Below are 8941 nucleotides of genomic sequence, written 5' to 3'. Positions count from 1 at the left end.
CGTTGTCAACTTGAGAAGGTACTATCTATAGGCCACCAAAGCAAGTGCGCCGAAGTCATTTCATAAAATGAACTGACGGACCGAAATGGTTAGTTCGGAAAAAAAAAATATATATATATATATATATATATAGCTCGAAGACACCAGTACATGAACAAAAAGACATTTCATTTCAAAACAGATGTGTACATTTCATTTCATTTCATTTCACAAGCCCAGGGCTACTTCATCGTTATCAGAAGCCTCTCCGACAACGCCCGAAGGACCTGCCTCCCCCTCGGAGTCTGGTTCGGCATCCGCGACATTAGCCATCTCCGGAGTGATGCGCGAAGTGGATATGGCGCTGGTATCGAGGTCGGGGTACGTATTCCGGATCATCCACCGACTTAGCTTGAAACCCCTCCTGTAGGAGTCTACCATCTGGTCATCGAAATCCGGCGAAGCAATGTAATCGCTGACAGCCTTCTTCCTCGCGTCTTCGATGCCTTGAGAGAAGATCTGAGTCCTCTCCCTGATATCCTCCTGAAGATACTCGACCTGGTGCTCCAGGTCCAGCTTCATCTCCGCCATGCGCTGCACCACCACCCCCATGGCCTCGGCATCCCTCTGAGACCTCGCCTGCCTAGACCGCGCACGGCGAGCAGCAGCACCAGCAGCACGAGCATTCTCCTCGGCAGTCCGAGCAGCCTCCTCGGCAGCTCGCCCCTGCCGCGAGCATTTCTCCACCTGGTTCGCCAAGGCGTGAATGGAGGAGTTCACCTATCAAAGGAAAACGAGGTTAGAGAAACGAATGAAAAAATAGAAGCCGAGCTCTAAAGAAGGGATCACTTACCACCATGGCATGAGTAACGGCACGGCAGGCCACTTGGTGCAGAGGGAGCTCGGTCCACGCCGCAACTTCCTCAGGAAACATCGCCTCCTTACTCCGTTGAAGAGCATGCACAGGCGATAGCACGCTCCTAAAGTCCCTCGGGGCCTCCGAGCCCGACGGCCCAGCTCGCATATGAGCGGACTCGGAATACACGGGAGCCCCCGTGTGTGTGGTTTCAGCATAAGGAGCCCCCGCCAGCCCCTGCATAGGAGGAACCATCTCGGGCTTCTCTGCCGGACAGTCCGGCACATCGGGCTCCGCAGCTCGGGATGGATCGGTGCGAGCTCGCTTGGCCACCCGCTTTCTCCTCTTCATCCCCTCGAACAAGTGCGCACCTCGTGACCCTCGAGAATCCATTGTACCTGCGAAAAGGAGTTCGGCATCAGTAAGACGTAAGCGAAGAACAAGACAAGATCACTAGGGAAAGAACCTACCCGAACTCAGGCCCGCAGCAATAAGCTTGGCCTCAGTCAGATACCATTGGCAATCCAGCCCAAGCCACGCCCATTGCCGGAGGCCCTTCGCCGTCTCCTCATCAAGTGTGATGCCGGAATCAGGAGCGGCCACTCCCCAGCCGGTCTGAAACGGCCACCCCATCGCACTTCGCACCCCGAAATAGTCCCGCTTCCACGCCGGGACCTTATTGGGGAGTCCGTGTAAGAGCTTGAAGCCCGGGCGAGGGGACAGGTAGTATGCCCGCCTACGCCCAGGAAGGGGACCCACTTGCTTTTTCAACATTAAGATAGAAGAAAAAATCTCCAGATCCAAAGGGAAGTTCTCGTCGCAAAATAAAGAGATCGTTCCCACTAAGTTCCTAATAGAGTTCGGGTGAAGCTGGCCAACCGTCACACCGAAGTGGTTTAGGACCTCAACAAGAAGAGGGTGGAAGGGCAGTCGCAGCCCCGCGGCGAGCTGTTCCTAGAAAATCACCATATCATTAGGACCATGCTCCCAAGGAAAGCTCCCCGTAGGGATAAAATAACCGTATTCACTGGGCAAATTATAGTAGTCTACGAGGGTTTGAAGTTCCTCAAGCGTCATGGTCAAAGGGCCGAACTGATCTACAACCCGACCACGGCGGGAGGTGGATGCCGACCTACCCGAAGCACCTCGGGTGGAAGGTCCGACCCCTCCCTCAGGACCTACATCGGGCTTACTTGAACTACCGTGGGACGCAAACTGGTTCGTAGAACCCACATCAGACCCGCTTGAACAGTCTGAACCCTCCAAACCAGACATCGTGAAACGGAACGGGATTCCAAAAAACACTCACCCGGGAAGAAGACTGAAGCAGACCGCGAGAACTCGAACAAGCAAGACCTGGGACGCGAGCTGAAAAGCCTGGACGCGAGCTCAAGATATACAACGATAGCAAGGACGGCCCCCCCCCCCCCCCCCCCCGACCTCGCGATCGCCCGACACGTGGCAAAGGCAAGCAGCTCGGGACAGTAGAGCACCCAAAGCGAACATCAGAAGCAAGTCCAAACTCACTACCGAGCCCGAACTCCAGAACGCTGTACTTAGTCCGAGCTCCTTGTTAAGAGCGAACTCCCTGTTAAAGGTCCGAGCTCCCTAAAACCCGAGCTCCCTAAGTCCTAGCTCGGTACTAGGAGCCCGAGCTCCCTAAAGAACCCGAGCTCCCTAAAACCCGAGCTCCCTAAGTCCTAGCTCGGTACTAGGAGCCCGAGCTCCCTAAAGAACCCGAGCTCTCTAAAGAACCTGAGCTTCCTAAGTCCGAGCTCCCTACTAGGAGCCCGAGCTCCCTAATAAGAGCGAGCTCCCTATCAAAGGTCCAAGCTCCCTAAAACCTGAGCTTCCTAAATCCGAGCTCCCTACTAGGAGCCCGAGCTCCCTGATAAGAGCGAGCTCCCTCCTGAGAACCCGAGCTCCCTGCGAGGAGCACGAACTGTACTGGGCCCCAAGCCTCACAAAGCTGACCCGAGCTGACCCGTGGCAGCTCGGAACACTCCAAATCGAACTCAAGGCACCTCGCTCGCCACTCCAACACTTCACTTCCAAAGCACCAGGCTAGCCAGACGTACCCGATACCAAAGACGTCTTTATCCAAGGGCGGCGTACCTGACTAATTTGGGATCTGACGCCTGACAGCCGCATTTCAAACGGCTTCCTGCCACCGCCACCTGCAACCGTCGTCACTAGCCGCAGAGACTGCTCCGACAAAAGGAACAGTGGCGGTTCTGTCCGACCAGAGGAAATGACACCCGAACTGGCAGGAGTTCAGAAGTAATCATGTCCGACCTGACGGAGGCCTGGAAGTGAGTGCGCGAGGTGGTTATAAAAGGCTTCTACCCCCCCAGGGATGAGGTATGCTAACTTTCGCGCTATCTGGTTATTCTTGCCTTTGAAGGATTCTAACTTGAGCTTCGGAGCCCTTACGCCGGGTTCTCCCCGGAGCTTCTCTTCTCCTCCCGTTTCAGGTCCCTGTTACTCATTTCGGAGGTAAGATCATCAACAGCTATGACTGGCCAGATTGTGCATCATCAATTAACGACAGAAATTGGGTTCCCGCAACATAGTGTTTGAGGTCCGAAGCAGGTGAAAGGGCAAGACTGCTGAATTGAAATTAGGACACCATATTTCCTAACTGAATTGATTCAATATGGAGTTCCGGGAATCAGTTTTAATTTTTTTTTCTCCAATTTCACCTGCTTCAGTAAGCCGGAAAGATAAATATTTAGAGGGTAATAGAGAGAGAGAGAACAAGATTGTGATTTACTGATGTGTGGTTTTCGAAGAGATGGAGGGAGGTCTTGGGGTCATAAAGAGAGCATCTGAAACCAACAGCTCAAAATTGAGAAAGCAATCAATGGCCATGGCGAAATTTGTGGCTGTGAATCTGATGTTCTTGACACTCTTTGCCATTTTCATGCTTGAAGGAACAAAGTGAGCATTTAAAAATATATTGCCACTAATATCTTCCCATTCTGCAATGTAATGAGACTCCCATGTGTTAGCTAGAAAGATGATTGTTTTTTTTTTTGACATCCATACCCGTATCAAGGCTCGCTTCTTTTTTTTTTTTTTGGTTTTTTTAATCTGGTTCAGAGGGGTCAGTTTAACCTCCGAAACAGGTCAAACCTCAAAACACCCACTGTAGGGACATATCAAGAGACCACCAATAAGGCCCTATTGAAACTTGATTATGCATGACAAACATGTAAAACTTGAAAAGAAATTTTAAAACCATTTGCTTACCCCTAGTGTCAGAATTCTCTATTTATGTATTTAATTTTTAGGGCTTTTATTGGTCAGTCCACCTCATAAATTTTTATGAGTTTGTAAAGTTGAGAACAGTGGTAGGTGGAGGAATGTCTTGCCCAACTCAAGTTTATATAAAAATTGAGAAAGAAATTTTAAAACAATTTGCGGTTAAAATTATAATTTGGGTCAGTGATCAAGAGCAAGAATTGATAAGGCCATCCAGTAGTCCATGGTTTGATTCCAGTTTGATGGTAAACAGACAACTAATTGATTACATTTTCTCAATCAAACCTAATAAACTAAACATCAACTAAAAGAACTAGGAAATTGAAAGGGGATTTTATCTATTTGGAAGTTTGGAAATGTAACATCATCTTCCTAATTAGTTTTATATATATTTTTACTGATAGTTTGAGGCATGTCTTACAATGTTTCCTGGTTGAAACAAATTTTACTTTGTATATTATAGAGGGAGTTGAAAAGTAATACTCTTAGATGGACTTAGACAAAACCTTAATTTGCACTTGGTGGAAATTGGATATTACATGAAACTAAAGTATGTTTCATGCTAGGTTTTCTTGTGATTGAGGCAATGAAAGAATACTCCTACCAACTTGCTCATGCCTAAGGGAGTCAATGGACCGGTTTTGGATTGGATCCCGTTGAATCCAAAGTAAATTTGGACGGATTGAATGGACCAAAAAGACATAATGGATTGGACCAATCTGGTCCAAAATATTTATTAGATTGGATTGGACCTGGTCCATCCATAAAAAATTATATTGAATTTGGTTGGCTTAAGCCAATATCCGGTTCATTGATATAAGATAAGAATATAGCTAGGTGTTAATGGATCAGGTTTGGGTTGAAACCAATCTAAATTAAAATGAATTTAAACAAATTAGATGATCTGAACATTGAATTGGACTGGTCTAAAATGGTCAAAATTATTCATTAGATTGGATTGGACCTGATCCATTTGTAATGGACTCACATTGGATTGGATTGGGTTGGACCAAATCCATTGTCATAGTTGTTTTCTTAAGTTAGGCAATGCCTTCATATTTTCAAACAGCTTCCGTTATTTAAGCCCATTGTCATAATTGGCTTAAATAAAACTAGAGAGGATTTTGTAGTTGGAAAGGATTTGCTAATTATTCAAGTGAACTAGAAGTAGAACATGGGAAGAACTTCTAATTGGAGTGTGAATTAGATAGCAAAAGAATCCATAATAATTCATTATCCTCTCTTAAAAAGAATATAGGATACAATCATCTGGTTGTAACAACCTTTAGGATTGGGCTTTAAGACTCCAGCTCTTTTTCTTGGATCATTTCTTCAGTCTTTAGGAAGGGAATAAACAACTCTTGTTCCAACTTCCAATATTTTAGCGTGCTTTAGTTGGGAGCGGATTAACCGGAGACAAAAAACATACACACCCAGCTGAACTATCTATTATGGTTGAATACGCCAGTGTTCAATACAGCTGGGTCCCAGATGGAATCCATATATAGTGAGCACTAGTGTGTTCAACTGTGATAGGTAGTTCAATCGGGTGTGTATGATCTTGTCTCCAGCTCATCCGGACTGGCTTTAGTTCATTGCTTGTTTGGGTATCATCCTTTGTTGGAGGGTATTTCACTTGCCATCCAATGGGTAAAAATCTGGGATCTTTTCTGATTTTTGTAGATGAACCTTTTGTCCTCGGCCTTGACAAAATAATCATTTAATTAGATTCAGGGAGTAAGGCATACTTGGATATTGGATCTTCATCCTTATGTTTTGTAATTCGGCTACCAGTCTAGACATGATTTGTTCTGCTATTGGTGGTGATGCTTCTGTTGTTTAGTGGCACTGCTGGCAGTACAAAGATATCTTCTTCTGCATGGGGAAATAGTTCTTGACCATAATCAACCAATTCCTCTAATGTAACCGATCGATGGATAAAGAAGAGTGGTTCAATAGCAATTGGGTAGACCATGTTTACTTCTTCCAATGATTTGATCTTGGTGATGAAGCTAGTTGGATCGAAGGGTGGCCCATTTTGTTGATAGACCTCCTCTTTTGGTTCCTTCCCTTCTCTATGAATAGGCTGAATCAAACTTATAAGATCTTGCATTTCTACCGAGGCTACCATTGTTTGTATTAGATTCATCCGAATTTAAATGATGAAGTAATAGCCCAATGAATCTAGCCTACGACCTGTAAATAGATCATAGAAATCAAGAGAAAAGAAAAAAAAAAAGAATTAAGAGATAAGCAATACAAGTGTAGGTATATAGTGCTCATTCAGTCCCTTAGAGCATAGTAAACATCGTATTGATATTACATGGACACTTGTGATCAGTCTGCAGTTAATTTTTCCTCTGTGATGAACTCATAGCATGCATTGAAGAACTGCGATAAACCGGTGGTTCATCGCACACTCTCGATGAGCCTATTCATAGTTTGAGCCAAGGCAAACCTGGGCTGAACCCGTGATGAGGTTTGCATACACTCGGACCTGCGATAAACCTTCAACTGTTGCGGCGCCACGGTCCGCTAAGGAACCGCATCTAGACGCCACCTGCGCGCGTAATGTCGATGGGGATGAATGCGGTGAAGTGCCACGTAAGGCTAACAAGACGGCATCCATCAGACGGTGACGTCACTAGTGCCACGTCAATTAAGTAAGGCATGCAAGAGGTAGTAGCACACGTGAATTATGATGATCCCCGAGTGAAAGGAAAGCCAATCCTCGGAAAGATCCCCATAGGGACACGTGGTGAAACCCCAGTGATGCCCTTAATAATTGACAACAAATCCAATATTTCATTTTCTAATAGGAATTGAGCACCTTTGGCTCATTCTTTTTAGGATCTCGGGATCTCCCCTATAAATAGAAATTCTCCTCGTAATGAAATTCATTCAGTAATCAAATACCCTCATCATTGATTCCCAGCTCGACCACCCGAACTTGACACCCTAGCTTGAGATCCAGTCCCCTTTAACCCTCGGTCTTTCTCTGCCTTTCGAAGAGACCACCTCCCCAACCTAGCTTTTACCCTACCTATAACAAGAAAACGGTCTAAGTCAATGGTGTAGAGCCGGCCGTACCGCCGCTATAGTGAGAACTAAGGTGGCGTTCTCCTCTGAGCCGCTGCCTACAAACCAAAAACAACAAAAAATTAAAACTTGAGCGGCGATTTTCGACAATTGACATGATGGTTTTTAATCTTAAACCAGATTTGAATCGGTCTAAAACCAAATAATCAATTGAGAGAGGGGGAAGAGAGAGCAAAAAGTTATGAACTCCCGCATTTTGCTATTCCCCACGTTTTACAAGACAAACGGAGAACTTCACTGATGACCAGAGAAATCCATGACAAGAAGAAGGGAGAACACAAGACAAATGGAGAACTCTACTCAAACCATTGTTGTTTAACTAAGAATGCAAGAAGATATTGATTAACCAAGAAATCGATACCATGTGTAAGGGTTTTCAAATTGGCGGTAGATTTTATTTACTCTACTAAAGGGTTTAGAGTTTCTTCATTTTGTTTCGGTGCAAAGTTTCAACATGAAGAGCTTATTTTTGTTCTCATTCGATTTCGGTTGCTCTCTCTCTCTCTCTCTCTATATATATATTTTTTCTTTGTTTCTTTTGAGTTTATTCTCAATGTTCTTTATTTTTGTAGGATGACATGGACCCTGGTGGTTTGGGTTGGGCATTTCACTAACTAATTTGATTTCATGGAACACACAAGCACGAACTGAACCTATTTCTTAAAGGATGACTAACGTCAGTTGATATTTGAGTGGTACATAACATATACCCTCTCATCAGTAAATCTTTAGGGGGCGTTCTTTTTTTGGATTTTGAGAGGGGGGAAAGTTGGTCAATGAAATTTTAGTTCTCATTAACCAAGAATCCCATGTTCATTTTTCAGATTAATGTGGGGACCAGGGAAAGTTTATTTTCCTGGGTATCATTTACCCGGGTTAGTGATACCCATCTCCTACGTGGGTAAATAACTTTCTCACCTAGGAGGAAAGTTGCCAACACTTGAATGGGACAAAAATACCCCTTTTAATAATGAATTTTTATGACTAAAATGATCATTACCTTATTTACCTAAGAAATAAAAGAAAATGGATAAATGCACTTACTCAGATAAGTGTTTCCAAAAAAAAACTTATCCAAGTAATTGTATTTACCCAGGTAAATAACTTACCGAAAAGCGAACGAGACCTTAAATCCAAATATTTTTTATTTCCATGAGATCACATAGCTATAGGTGACCATATAACTCAATTTTGTTTTGTTTAGAATGTTTTTGTTAGGAATTAACTATTTATTATCTCACTGTTCCTAATTATTACCTTTGATTGTAGTGATGAAGGAAGGGTCATGCTATGGTTTGAGTTTTACATGGGAGTGGGAAGAAAGAATTGTGGTGTAAATACTGAGAAGAAACGGCCATATTGGCCAATTTGATGAATGGTTCTATGGAGGTATGGTTGCTTTTCTTAATTTCTTAGCCCGTTCAACATGTTGATTAATTCCCTTGGTCTTAAAAGCTTCATTGTTAAAATAGCCTGTGTAATTTGCCTTCTTTCTTGCAAATAGACCTTCAGCAGTCGTCTTTCATCACTTCATTAATCAAACATATTTCTATCATTATTATTTGATCCCCTCCAAAAAATAGAAGAAAAGGGAAAATCTAAAATTCACTACTTGGATAAATGATATGTATTAGTCTATAATCAAGATGATCATAAATTCTTCAATTTTTAAAATTAGTTTATAATCAAGGTTGCAACTTACAAGTGTGAAGCTTGGTTTATAGCCAACCCAAACCCAACAAT

This window comes from Nelumbo nucifera, chromosome 2, assembly GCF_055504915.1.
Source record: "Nelumbo nucifera cultivar China Antique chromosome 2, China Antique-T2T, whole genome shotgun sequence".
Taxonomy (NCBI): Eukaryota; Viridiplantae; Streptophyta; class Magnoliopsida; order Proteales; family Nelumbonaceae; genus Nelumbo; species Nelumbo nucifera.
Note: the sequence above shows the minus strand (reverse complement) of the source record.